At 39.5% G+C, this 15,736-nt stretch overlaps 1 protein-coding gene and 1 long non-coding RNA gene across 2 annotated transcripts in view; one reads left to right on the forward strand and one right to left on the reverse strand.

The window, feature by feature from the left end:
* The window catches only part of LOC145439778 (uncharacterized), a 148,173-nt gene that overhangs the window by 101,957 nt on the left and 30,480 nt on the right, over nt 1-15,736 (reverse strand). The window lies entirely within an intron of this gene.
* The window catches only part of LOC145439795 (uncharacterized), a 135,133-nt gene that overhangs the window by 78,171 nt on the left and 41,226 nt on the right, over nt 1-15,736 (forward strand). The window lies entirely within an intron of this gene.

Raw genomic sequence — 15,736 nt, forward strand, 5'->3', positions numbered from 1 at the left:
CGACTTTCATCTCTATAGTTTGACAAATTGGTTATTGAGGTTGACCACTGACCAGCCTATGAAATTTCGCCACTGTTTCTGACGGGTGTACGATATCATCAAAGCATTGTTTGGATTGTTTTAAATAAGCATGTATCCCCATGTCCTCACTGTATATAATCAAATACCAACATTGCGTTTTGGTTTATAATTCCAATCTTATATAGTGTGGCCCGCGAATGGATTCAGGTGTTGAATGCGGCCCGCGAGCTCAAAAGTTTGCCCACCCCTGATATAGAGTATCTCGTGAAGAAATGTAGCAACAGATTGAACGTTTTGCGTCTTCTGACTGGAACCTCGTGGGCGCTTGCAAGAGTTCGCTACTGATAATCTATAGGACAATGATACGATCACTTATCGATCATGGAATGCCAGCATACTTCTTTCGCCCCGAAATCCCACCTGGTGAAGGTGGAGAAAATCCAAAACAAGGCGCCTTGAATTATTTGCGGAGCTATGCATAGTACACCGATTTGCGCACTGCAAGCATCCTGTTGCGAAAGGCATCCGTACATTCGCCATAGGGACCTAAGGCTTCACTACCGATGTCTTCTGCTTAGTCATCCAGCGAGCAGCCACTCATCTCGGCACATTATCGAAGATTCGTGGCATGAAATATATCGTGTTATTAATCCGAGATTCAATACTTTCAACACGCTAACGAAGTCAGCTTGTTTTGAAAACACGGCGATCGAACGATTCGACCCCCCTTGCCCTTCGTGGGATTTACCGATTCCATGCGTCGATATTGGCCTATCTAGGTTAGTCTCGAAACAGGACGTACCCCAGTACATCAAATGTAGGTGTATCGACTTATCTTCGAAAGATACGACGGATACGTCCAGATATTTACTGATGGTTCAAAAACTGAAGACTACATCTCAGAATATTCGTATTGCTGTAGTCGGGTTTGCCCGACTCTATCGTCCTCATTCTCAGCCGAATTGAAAGCTATAGTCTTCGCGCTGATCTGGATATTACAACACCGCATTTCTACGAATCGACGCTATGTGATCTTTTCCGACTGCCTTGCGGCCCGAAGGGCCTTGTCAGCCCCGCATACACGTAAGCCGCATAAGGAAATCTCATACATTTGATATTCTTTCACAGATAAACACCGCGGGTGGCATGGTAACATTTGCCTGCTGGATACAGGTCACACCGGAATAGACGGAAACGAGAAGGCTGACCTACTAGCTCGGGCTGCGTCAAGTCCATCGCTGGGACCCGGTATCGATGTCGCGACCGTAACATTATCAGAGGCAAGAGCGGTCACCCGTCAGCTGTGCACAGACCAGTGGAAGGCTGAGTTCACTGCAGAGGGCTCTGCAGAGACCAGTGGAAGGCTGAGTTCACTGCAGAGGAGGGAGGGCACCACTAAAGTAGGGTTGCCATACGTCCGGAATTTCCCGGACATGTCCGGAATTTCACTGTTCAAACTAGCGTCCGGGAGGAATTTCTAAAATATGCCAAATGTCCGGAATTTTGAAAATTTGACGACGTAGGCTCATAATTTTTTCGTAAATCAACATAAAAACATTATTTTTGGGAATATTTGTGTTGATGCATGATATTTTTCTTCGCGCTGCGCGCGATTTACCATCACATTTGTTGATTTTAGTATGAAGACTACCACACCCTCGCAAAAACTGCAATAAAATATCAATAAAAACAACCTTCATTTACTGGAATAAGCCTAATTGTAGTCGCAATTATGGGAGAACGGTATATTCCTAGAGATGGTTAAGGCCGTTTAAATGCTTTATTCAAAGATAGTGGTTCCAAACGTGGGGGTCGTTTGCCTTCATTCTGGGGTTCGCGAATATGTTTAACGTAATCAGCTTCCAATATAGCCCGTGAGTAAGTCCGGGCAAAGGTGCTAACTTCTTCTAGTAATCAGCTCGTTAAATTTTGATCTGGGCCACGGAACATTTTCAAATTGGAGATGGAGTTGCGACCATAAAAGATTGGAAACCACTGGATGTGGGGTGTTTATAAAGCTCCGTGGTGCGCACTAGTATAAGACTGATAAACGATCTTATCGGACTTAACGATGTACAATTACGCTCCCTGTATTTTCATCATCATCCTCCACCACCAGCTCTACCGCTAACTCATGCGGGCGGGCGGAGAGTATAGTAACTATCTATAGTAATATATGGAACAAGCGAACAACCAATATTATTGACAGAATTCATTCAAAAAATTTACCGACATGATGCACATAGAAACCAGATTCATATAGCAAGCCACCCCCCCTCAGAAGTTGCATCGATTACCCTATGGTGGGCTCAAAATCATTGTTGATTTGGGCGGGAAAGGACTGAAAACATGTGCTTTCGGTCCCGGTTACACAACACACAGCCACATAGGCCTACTCCTGAACCGGATCGTGACCACCTCTGGTCTAACAGCAAAGCTTTGCTACTGTGACGTCATAGCTCATTTTTAAATCCACTAGTGGGCGCTAAAGGGTGTCCGGAATTTGTATCACAGAAATATGGTAACCCTACAATAAAGGATGTTGCGACCATCTATATCAGTGGTTCTTAACCTTGCCTCCAGCGCCCCCCCCCAGGGGCGCTGGCGATTTTGAAGGGGGCGGAAACGCTCAGGGGGCGATATAGGGGCGCTGAAGAAAAATGGCTTCGCAGTGGATGATGTAGTAGTAGGACATATCTTTAATGAGTATTCAGAGCAAATTAACATTCCGCAAAACAGGTCAAATCTTGAAATTTTTGGTCGTGCTACGCGACGATATTTCCTACATATGTTTTCATGAATGTAGTGGGTTATTATAATTCATGTAAAATGAATTGCGCGTACTTTTAGATCGCCAATTTCGCGTTGAAACACTGCCGTCACGCTTGCTATTTCAACAAAACGTTTCGAACTAGGTATTATATCCTGTAGCGCACAGCGTGTGGAAATCGAAGAAGGAGGCACTGTATATCACTTTTGAGAGTGAAAGCTCCTTGTACATAAATATGTTTTGAAGCTTTGTGAACGAAATGAATAACGAAATAAACTTGTATTTGAGAGCTACAAAATTAAATCGTCACAATATTTCTTCATCGTATCATAAAAGGATGATACTATCTAGTGTTGTGGTCCAAAACTTTACATAAATGACATATAATATGAGTTGCTTTGTTTGGACAACATTCATGTTAAAATTAATATCTGGGTACAGTACTAAATCCAATAAGAGCAGATATATGAATTTCATTCTCAGTTGACTGACTTAGTCACATAGAGCATTAAAACAAAATCATATACCAGTAGTGAGGGAAAGCAATTTTGTTACGCACCAATCACAGAAGGCCACGTCACCTTAATTACCACGCCTACATTGCCACATCATCCATCCATTGCTATATCATCGCTGCATTGATTGCCGCATCTTGATACTTTTCTCAGATATTGTATTATGTGTATTTAGGACTAATATCATCCGTCCATATTTTTTAAACTTGATTTTATGTGTACAAGTTACGGTTTCTGCAGTTTCCACATTTTACGACTTATGATTGCTGCGTCAAAACTTACCTTGGCTAGAATCGACAGATTTTCTATTATGTGTATTTAGGACTATGTATTTAAATTCCTATTCAGATTATACATAAATGCGAAAACTATGATGTCTATGTAAGGTTATATTCTCCGGATAATATTATTAATATCAAAATTCTACACATCATCACTAATTACTTAATATAAAATGCGATTTTGAGCGCTGCGACTTGATAATATGAACCCCTACGCTTCTGATGCATGATTTTTTGTGATAAGGACCTAGGTAACATTCAGAGTCTGCAACGATTGTTTGGATATACATTATAGCAATACCCCACTAAACTATAGGCGGTTATATTACTCTATTGGTCAGAGATAACTCATCCGTCCATATTTTTAAACTTGATTTTATGTATACAAGTTACTGTCTCTGCAGCCTCCACATTTTACGACTTATTTTCATTAGACGCAGGCAAGCGATTCTCCAGTTCGGAGCTACGGAAACAAATCACTCGCATGTGCGCGTTCCGAATAGTCTTGTAGAATTTTCTAAAGTCGTAACAGCTTAGTAGCATATACGCGAATCCCAAGGTGAAAATAATCGAACGAACTATAGCCGTAGGCGTGCGATTCGCAGGGCTTTATTTATACAAACTCTATCGATGCCTGTACGCGAACCCCAGCGTTAAAACGATTAGGTCTAATTAACACGTTCTGAAGCCGAAAATTTAGTCAACATCATTGAGATAGCCATGATTTGAAGATGGTGATCGAGTATGACAATAGCACTCGCCAAGGTTAGACAAACATAACCTTAAACTACTCTCTACTTCACAAAATATAAAGTTATAAAAGTAAGCAGATTTCTATGAAAACCCGTGAAATAGAAGTAAAAGTAGCCTAGAAACATAACTACTTAATGAAAAATCGTGATTCTTGAAGTGACCACATTTCATACGATTCAGTCCTTTTCATGTCACTAGAATAAGGTGATTAAACTGACAGTGAAACGCCGCCGGCGTCTTATAACGTAATAATGTAAGCTGCGTCGGGTGCTGCTATAATGTTAGGAGCGAATATAGTAGAAAGTTCACGTCTGGACATCTGTAAGCAGGTGCGCATACTACCGTAGTAAAACGCATAACAGAATTCACGCAAAAGTCGATATTGCTTTGTGATGCTTTTGATGTTGTTCCATACCGATTGGGAAGATAGGACTCCTAATTTCCTAACTAACTACATAATCCCTAGTAACGTAGTCAGACGCATAACGGAATTTACGCAAAATCGGTATTGCTCTGCGATAATTTTGACCACTATGTTTTGATAATAACTTGCTTCCGAGAAATAAATAACATTCATTATACGTTAGATGATACTTTTCCTCGATATTCTATTATGTGTATTTAGGGCTAATGCGACATCACTATATTGGCGACAGGCCTGATTTGAACACACTAATTTTGCGAATTAAACTTATCGCCCAACACGGACACTCAATGAAGAGCACCCCGGAGACCCGCATAAATGCTCCACAATTCTCGACATATAATATACTGAGCATATAATAAGCTAACAAAACCTATACTTGAGTACTCCGAAATGTACAAGTACTTTAACTTTACACGACGTTTTTGTAAAATGAATACTAATTTTAATGGAAAATAAAAATTATGTACTCAAGTAGGTTTTTGTCTACACGCACCAACTACTCAAGTGTTTATGACACAGGAATGATTCATTAAGTATACCGCAAGCAGGCCAAACCTATACTTGAGTACTCCAAAATGTACTTCGCTATGTACTCCCTCCACGTAAAAAGTATCTAGGTTTTAGACTACTTTATCGATTTTCGATGTTGCGCAAATACCACAAACTTTGCTTTCTTTCAGAGCTGGCAACTAAATGCAAGACAGACTTTACGCAAAAGTCTCTATTCTGAAAATTTTATCAAGTTAATACATTAAAAACTTATACTTGAGCACTACGAAATGTACAAGTACTTTATCTTTACACGACGTTTTTTGTAAAATGAATACTAATTTTATTGAAAAAATAAAAAAATAAAAAAAGAGAGAAAAATTACATTTTATCCCGGAACGCAAAAAGAAAAATCGTATGAATTTGTAAACTACTTATCCATGACATAGTAATAATTCTACTTGTACACTTTTTCACATTTTATAACACTTTAAGTAGTACTTAACAGTTTCAGTTTTAAATAAAATACGGAATATAAACTAATCGAAAAATTCGGTAACCAATTGCGCGTAGGCTATGCATACAAATGAGGAAAGTTACATCAACGCGCGTTAACTAGTTGTATCGAGTTATCGAATGATTTTTTCCTTACATCAAAACAACTAGAACGTGAAACTACATTAAAACGTATCTAAATGAGCTCCAGGGCATTGTGATTATGCAGCATACCAAATTTCATCAATCATTTCATGATGGAACAACTTTAAAACTAACGCAGTTCTATAGCAACTTTTGCCTAAATCTGTTTTCGGTAGCGTATACATATACATAGTCAGCTTTAATAACAGAATTACCAAGCTAATATGTGACTCCTCACCTTGCAACTTGGTACGTAGTTGTAGGACATTGTGATTATGTAGCATACCAAATTTCCTCACGCATTTCATAATGGAACAACTTTAAAACTAACGCGGCTCTACATCGACTTTTTGCGTACATCTGTTTTGCTGGAGCGTATAGAACGTACCTATACATAGTTAACTTTAATAACGGAATTACCATGCTTAACATTGAATCCCAACTCTAAACTTGATACGTAGTTGTAGGACATTATGGCAATGCACCATGCTAAATTTCATCACACATCTAATGATGGAACACCTTTGAAACTATCGCAGTCGAATATCGACTTTTACGCATATCTGTTTTTCGTGAACATAGCATATACCGATACATAGTCAATTTTAGTAACAGAATTGGCATGTTAAACATTAAATTCTCACCTTGAACGTTGGTACGCAGTTGTAGGACATAATAACAATGCACCATACCAAATTTCGTCAGGCATTCCATGATGTAACACCTTTAAAACCAACACAGTTCTATACAGACTTTTGGCTAAATCTGTTTTTCCGTAGCGTAGCACGTACCTATGCATACTCAACTTTAATAACGGAATTACCGAGCTAAACATTGAATGCGCAACTTGAAGATTGGTTCACAGGTGTAGGACATTATGACAATGGAACATATCAAATACCGTGTTTCCATGAAAATAACAAGACATTACACATCCAGTATACTTCCAATCGACATCGCGCTGGTTGATGCGGCGCTGTGCACCATATATATGCGGCAATCAATGCGGTGATGATGTGGCAATGGATGATGTGGCACTATAGCCGTGGCACTTGATGATGTGGCGCAGATGATGTGGCAATGGGTGTGCTGTAGGTGCGGCAATGGGTGAATGATGTGGCAAGGGGGCGTCCTATAGGTGCGACAGAAAAACACACATATTTGACCGTAACATGGTCTTAGTATGAACCGACATGCATTCGACTTGTGGAAAAATGTGTCGCACACTATTTCACCGAGATTACAACCCTTTCACGGATATTCGTTGGTGCTATCGATACGGTGAACAGCACGTTATAAATAGCGATATCTCCACAGTCAAATACGCGAACCATGCACAACCATATACCCCGACTTTCGTTGAATATTCACGACACCAACAAATCTGTACATCTCCTTTCCCTCGACATCAATGATAGAATCCTCATCCCAATGCGCAGTACGAATGGTGGGTTCATCGGGTGTAAAATCCAAATCAAATGACACCAAGGTCTGCTTTCTCATTTTCAATATTTTCACCACCGCATCTTGTCTGTGTCTTAGCACTACCGTGTGAGGATGGCGAAATCTGTGGGTGGTAACACGGATGGACATGATATTCTTCGATATGATCAACTGAAACCACGGATGTGGTGGGTTAGAGTCTTGTCGTGATGGTCCGTTTCGAAATGCAAGCGGATGAACCAGACCAAAAGTTTCGAAGATGCGTTTTATAATTGCTCTAGGTGTGAAATAGACATCACACTCTTGCGGGGAAACAACACGAATTCAGTCTTCACACCGCAGAAACACAGCCGCTTGGTTAACATCACAAAACCGCAATTGAACTCAAGATTGCCATACACGGAATCGCTGTTAACGATGTCTGACTGCGGCGTTTCGACGAGTAACGAATTCTCGTATTTAGTATTGATTGTGACACATAGTCAAAACAGCGACAGTTTTCACAACCCGGTACATACATTGAACCAACTGATGTAAGGTGAAACACTACGTTCACACCAAAAAATAAAAAGTTTGCAGGGTATGACCACCACCAACATATAGAGTAGTGAGTGAGTAATTAAACTACATACCCCGATTTTACTATATTCCGAGATCCGGATCACGATTCAAGTCTACCTGAGAATCCGAACTACCCTGTGAAGTTGATATATCAAGTTGTGAACCGTGAAAGGGTTGTAATCTCGGTGAAATAGTGTGCGACACATTTTTCCACAAGTCGAATGCATGTCGGTTCATAATAAGACCATGTTACGGTCAAAGATGTGTGTTTTTCTGTCTCCAAGTCAGCTACCCCCACATTGAATGTACAGAGTCGGTGCATGTATGAGACTTCAGAACATGAATTTGTAATCCATGATGCTTGTAGTGCCGGCCATGATGTTATCCATGATGTATGTAATGTCACACACCTCCTTTACGCGAATACTTGGTATCTATGAACAATCGTGAAGTATACTGGATGTGTAATGTCTTGTTATTTTCATGGAAACACGGGGGTGTAACATGTTTGAATATTGTTCATTGGTTTGTCGATTCAGAGTTGATATCCGGATCCGGTTAATACTTTCTCGGGTTTCCGATTTCAAACTGAACGGTGGGATATGTATTGACCAATAAAGAGTGACACAATATAGTAAACATGTGTGAGAAAACTCACAAGTAACCCGGATTTGTTAGCGCGACGGGGACATAAATTCAACCATTATCCGTGTACCAAGCAGTTACCAAAGTCATGGAGGTTGCTAATTTCAACATATTGACTCTGTGGGAGGCTAAAGCACGAACCGGGACACACAATATCCGTCGATTTCCAAAGCATACATTTCGATATACAAGAGCATATTGTTATTTCATGTGGTTAACCGTTGATATAGATGCGATGCGATCGAGGCGGGTATACTCTGAAACCGGTTGTCCGTTTATATGAGAAAAGATGCTGTGAAGGACTTTAAAAAGCGGCAGTTGAGCATAGTTGTGTCGAGTTACCGAATGATTTTTTTCCTTACATCAAAACAACTAGAATGTGTAACTACATTAAACACGTATCTAAATGAGCTCCAGGGCATTGTGATTATGCAGCATACCAAATTGCATCACACATTTACATTTCATGATGGAATAACTTTAAAACTAACGCAGTTCTATAGCAACTTTTGCCTACATCTGTTTCGCTAGCGTGTACATGTACATATACATAGTCAGCTTTAATACCAGAATTACCATGCTAATATGTGAATCCTCACCTTGAAACTTGGTACGTAGTTGTAGGACATTGTGATTATGCGGCATACGAAATTTCCTCACGCATTTCATAATGGAACAACTTTAAAACTAACGCGGCTCTACATCGACATTTTGCGTACATCTGTTTTGTGGGGGCGTATAGTACGTACCCATACATAGCCAACTTTAATAACGGAATTACCATGCTTAACATTGAATCCCAACTCTAAACTTGATACGTAGTTGTAGGACATTATGGCAATGCACCATGCTAGATTTCATCATCACACATCTAACGATGGAACACCTTTGAAACTGTCGCAGTCGAATACCGACTTTTACGCATATCTGCTTTTCGTGAACACAGCATATACCCATACATAGTCAATTTTAATAACAGAATTAGTATGCTAAACATCAATTTCTCACCTTGAACGTTGGTACGCAGTTGTAGGACATAATAAGAATGAACCATACCAAATTTCGTCACACATTTCATGATGTAACACCTTTAAAACCAACGCAGTTCTATACAGACTTTTGGCTAAGTCTGTTTTTCCGTAGCGTAGCACGTACCTATGCATAGTCAACTTTAATAACGGAATTACCATGTTAATAATCGACTCCCAACCTTGAAACTCGCTACACCGTTGTAAGACATTATGACAATGCACCATGTCAAATTTTGTTACGCATTTCATGATTGAACAACTTTAAAACTAATCCAGTTCCATGCCGACTTTTGCGGGGGCGTAGCACGTACCTATGCATACTCAACTTTAATAACGGAATTACCGAGCTTAACATTGAATGCGCAACTTGAAGATCGGTTCACAGGTGTAGGACATTATGACAATGGAACATACCACTGCGCTAACTTTCAGAATTGTTAAGTATAGTACTCGCACTTTGTGAGAATACCCAAGTAGGTTTTTTGCCTACATGCACCAAATACTCTCAAGTCCTTATGATATTGGAGTACATCAATTTCATGATAGCTAGAGTATTGAACAGAAATGGACCTAGAGTACTAACGTTTTACTTACTCGGAAATGACTACTTCTACCTTATTTTAAAGGATACCTCGTTCGAAGCGAAATTTATGTGGTTTTGGATAATATCCAAGATGTAGGCTCACTTTGAAGGGTACTTCCTAAAACTCAAATATTGCGCAAAAGTACAATTAGGGATCTAAAAGTAACTAATATAGATGGTTATTTCCGTAGATAACTTACCCTCTACTCAAGAGGTTTTTCAGGTGGAACTACCTACTTTTAGGACTGTGTATGTCAAAGTAGTTTGAGCTTACGTTTATATCACCTTGACAAGTGGCATTATCAGACATGAAAATGATATTATCACGTAATACCAGAAGTTAACACACGTCAATGTGTTTCGGAATTCACGAGAAATTGGTTACTAAGAGAAGTATATTCTTGTGTACACAATAGCGGAGAGAATATTTAAAATGTAGTAAGCAGGCCGATGGGTATTCATTGAGTTGTATAAGCATAAAAAACATTCCCGCGCGCTCCTAAACCCTGCCTAACCCTACCACCTAATCCTAAGACGTGCGCGGGAATGTTTTTTATGCTTATACAACTCAATGAATACCCATCGGCCTGCTTACATTTTAAATATTCTCTCCGCTATTGTGTACACAAGAATATACTTCTCTTAGTAACCAATTTCTCGTGAATTCCGAAACACATTGACGTGTGTTAACTTCTGGTATTACGTGATAATATCATTTTCATGTCTGATAATGCCACTTGTCAAGGTGATATAAACGTAAGCTCAAACTACTTTGACATACACAGTCCTAAAAGTAGGTAGTTCCACCTGAAAAACCTCTTGAGTAGAGGGTAAGTTATCTACGGAAATAACCATCTATATTAGTTACTTTTAGATCCCTAATTGTACTTTTGCGCAATATTTGAGTTTTAGGAAGTACCCTTCAAATTGAGCCTACATCTTGGATATTATCCAAAACCACATAAATTTCGCTTCGAACGAGGTATCCTTTAAAATAAGGTAGAAGTAGTCATTTCCGAGTAAGTAAAACGTTAGTACTCTAGGTCCATTTCTGTTCAATACTCTAGCTATCATGAAGTTGATGTACTCCAATATCATAAGGACTTGAGAGTATTTGGTGCATGTAGGCAAAAAACCTACTTGGGTATTCTCACAAAGTGCGAGTACTATACTTAACAATTCTGAAAGTTAGCGCAGTGGTATGTTCCATTGTCATAATGTCCTACACCTGTGAACCGATCTTCAAGTTGCGCATTCAATGTTAAGCTCGGTAATTCCGTTATTAAAGTTGAGTATGCATAGGTACGTGCTACGCCCCCGCAAAAGTCGGCATAGAACTGGATTAGTTTTAAAGTTGTTCAATCATGAAATGCGTAACAAAATTTGACATGGTGCATTGTCATAATGTCTTACAACGGTGTAGCGAGTTTCAAGGTTGGGAGTCGATTATTAACATGGTAATTCCGTTATTAAAGTTGACTATGCATAGGTACGTGCTACGCTACGGAAAAACAGACTTAGCCAAAAGTCTGTATAGAACTGCGTTGGTTTTAAAGGTGTTACATCATGAAATGTGTGACGAAATTTGGTATGGTTCATTCTTATTATGTCCTACAACTGCGTACCAACGTTCAAGGTGAGAAATTGATGTTTAGCATACTAATTCTGTTATTAAAATTGACTATGTATGGGTATATGCTGTGTTCACGAAAAGCAGATATGCGTAAAAGTCGGTATTCGACTGCGACAGTTTCAAAGGTGTTCCATCATTAGATGTGTGATGATGAAATCTAGCATGGTGCATTGCCATAATGTCCTACAACTACGTATCAAGTTTAGAGTTGGGATTCAATGTTAAGCATGGTAATTCCGTTATTAAAGTTGGCTATGTATGGGTACGTACTATACGCCCCCACAAAACAGATGTACGCAAAATGTCGATGTAGAGCCGCGTTAGTTTTAAAGTTGTTCCATTATGAAATGCGTGAGGAAATTTCGTATGCCGCATAATCACAATGTCCTACAACTACGTACCAAGTTTCAAGGTGAGGATTCACATATTAGCATGGTAATTCTGGTATTAAAGCTGACTATGTATATGTACATGTACACGCTAGCGAAACAGATGTAGGCAAAAGTTGCTATAGAACTGCGTTAGTTTTAAAGTTATTCCATCATGAAATGTAAATGTGTGATGCAATTTGGTATGCTGCATAATCACAATGCCCTGGAGCTCATTTAGATACGTGTTTAATGTAGTTACACATTCTAGTTGTTTTGATGTAAGGAAAAAAATCATTCGGTAACTCGACACAACTATGCTCAACTGCCGCTTTTTAAAGTCCTTCACAGCATCTTTTCTCATATAAACGGACAACCGGTTTCAGAGTATACCCGCCTCGATCGCATCGCATCTATATCAACGGTTAACCACATGAAATAACAATATGCTCTTGTATATCGAAATGTATGCTTTGGAAATCGACGGATATTGTGTGTCCTGGTGTGTGTCCCGGTTCGTGCTTTAGCCTCCCACAGAGTCAATATGTTGAAATTAGCAACCTCCATGACTTTGGTAACTGCTTGGTACACGGATAATGGTTGAATTTATGTCCCCGTCGCGCTAACAAATCCGGGTTACTTGTGAGTTTTCTCACACATGTTTACTATATTGTGTCACTCTTTATTGGTCAATACATATCCCACCGTTCAGTTTGAAATCGGAAACCCGAGAAAGTATTAACCGGATCCGGATATCAACTCTGAATCGACAAACCAATGAACAATATTCAAACATGTTACACCCCCGTGTTTCCATGAAAATAACAAGACATTACACATCCAGTATACTTCACGATTGTTCATAGATACCAAGTATTCGCGTAAAGGAGGTGTGTGACATTACATACATCATGGATAACATCATGGCCGGCACTACAAGCATCATGGATTACAAATTCATGTTCTGAAGTCTCATACATGCACCGACTCTGTACATTCAATGTGGGGGTAGCTGACTTGGAGACAGAAAAACACACATCTTTGACCGTAACATGGTCTTATTATGAACCGACATGCATTCGACTTGTGGAAAAATGTGTCGCACACTATTTCACCGAGATTACAACCCTTTCACGGTTCACAACTTGATATATCAACTTCACAGGGTAGTTCGGATTCTCAGGTAGACTTGAATCGTGATCCGGATCTCGGAATATAGTAAAATCGGGGTATGTAGTTTAATTACTCACTCACTACTCTATATGTTGGTGGTGGTCATACCCTGCAAACTTTTTTTTTTGGTGTGAACGTAGTGTTTCACCTTACATCAGTTGGTTCAATGTATGTACCGGGTTGTGAAAACTGTCGCTGTTTTGACTATGTGTCACAATCAATACTAAATACGAGAATTCGTTACTCGTCGAAACGCCGCAGTCAGACATCGTTAACAGCGATTCCGTGTATGGCAATCTTGAGTTCAATTGCGGTTTTGTGATGTTAACCAAGCGGCTGTGTTTCTGCGGTGTGAAGACTGAATTCGTGTTGTTTCCCCGCAAGAGTGCGATGTCTATTTCACACCTAGAGCAATTATAAAACGCATCTTCGAAACTTTTGGTCTGGTTCATCCGCTTGCATTTCGAAACGGACCATCACGACAAGACTCTAACCCACCACATCCGTGGTTTCAGTTGATCATATCGAAGAATATCATGTCCATCCGTGTTACCACCCACAGATTTCGCCATCCTCACACGGTAGTGCTAAGACACAGACAAGATGCGGTGGTGGAAATATTGAAAATGAGAAAGCAGACCTTGGTGTCATTTGATTTGGATTTTACACCCGATGAACCCACCATTCGTACTGCGCATTGGGATGAGGATTCTATCATTGATGTCGAGGGAAAGGAGATGTACAGATTTGTTGGTGTCGTGAATATTCAACGAAAGTCGGGGTATATGGTTGTGCATGGTTCGCGTATTTGACTGTGGAGATATCGCTATACATAACGTGCTGTTCACCGTATCGATAGCACCAACGAATATCCGTGAAAGGGTTGTAATCTCGGTGAAATAGTGTGCGACACATTTTTCCACAAGTCGAATGCATGTCGGTTCATACTAAGACCATGTTACGGTCAAATATGTGTGTTTTTCTGTCGCACCTATAGGACGCCCCCTTGCCACATCATTCACCCATTGCCGCACCTATAGCACACCCATTGCCACATCATCTGCGCCACATCATCAAGTGCCACGGCTATAGTGCCACATCATCCATTGCCACATCATCACCGCATTGATTGCCGCATCTATATGGTGCACAGCGCCGCATCAACCAGCGCGATGTCGATTGGAAGTATACTGGATGTGTAATGTCTTGTTATTTTCATGGAAACACGGTATTTGATATGTTCCATTGTCATAATGTCCTACACCTGTGAACCAATCTTCAAGTTGCGCATTCAATGTTTAGCTCGGTAATTCCGTTATTAAAGTTGAGTATGCATAGGTACGTGCTACGCTACGGAAAAACAGATTTAGCCAAAAGTCTGTATAGAACTGTGTTGGTTTTAAAGGTGTTACATCATGGAATGCCTGACGAAATTTGGTATGGTGCATTGTTATTATGTCCTACAACTGCGTACCAACGTTCAAGGTGAGAATTTAATGTTTAACATGCCAATTCTGTTACTAAAATTGACTATGTATCGGTATATGCTATGTTCACGAAAAACAGATATGCGTAAAAGTCGATATTCGACTGCGATAGTTTCAAAGGTGTTCCATCATTAGATGTGTGATGAAATTTAGCATGGTGCATTGCCATAATGTCCTACAACTACGTATCAAGTTTAGAGTTGGGATTCAATGTTAAGCATGGTAATTCCGTTATTAAAGTTAACTATGTATAGGTACGTTCTATACGCTCCAGCAAAACAGATGTACGCAAAAAGTCGATGTAGAGCCGCGTTAGTTTTAAAGTTGTTCCATTATGAAATGCGTGAGGAAATTTGGTATGCTACATAATCACAATGTCCTACAACTACGTACCAAGTTGCAAGGTGAGGAGTCACATATTAGCTTGGTAATTCTGTTATTAAAGCTGACTATGTATATGTATACGCTACCGAAAACAGATTTAGGCAAAAGTTGCTATAGAACTGCGTTAGTTTTAAAGTTGTTCCATCATGAAATGATTGATGAAATTTGGTATGCTGCATAATCACAATGCCCTGGAGCTCATTTAGATACGTTTTTAATGTAGTTTCACGTTCTAGTTGTTTTGATGTAAGGAAAAAATCATTCGTTAACGCGCGTTGATGTAACTTTCCTCATTTGTATGCATAGCCTACGCGCAATTGGTTACCGAATTTTTCGATTAGTTTATATTCCGTATTTTATTTAAAACTGAAACTGTTAAGTACTACTTAAAGTGTTATAAAATGTGAAAAAGTGTACAAGTAGAATTATTACTATGTCATGAATAAGTAGTTTACAAATTCATACGATTTTTCTTTTTGCGTTCCGGGATAAAATGTAATTTTTCTCTCTTTTTTTATTTTTTTTATTTTTTC

Source organism: Botryllus schlosseri, chromosome 5 (genome assembly GCF_051294905.1).
Source record: "Botryllus schlosseri isolate E-star chromosome 5, Bs_hap1, whole genome shotgun sequence".
NCBI lineage: Eukaryota > Metazoa > Chordata > Ascidiacea > Stolidobranchia > Styelidae > Botryllus > Botryllus schlosseri.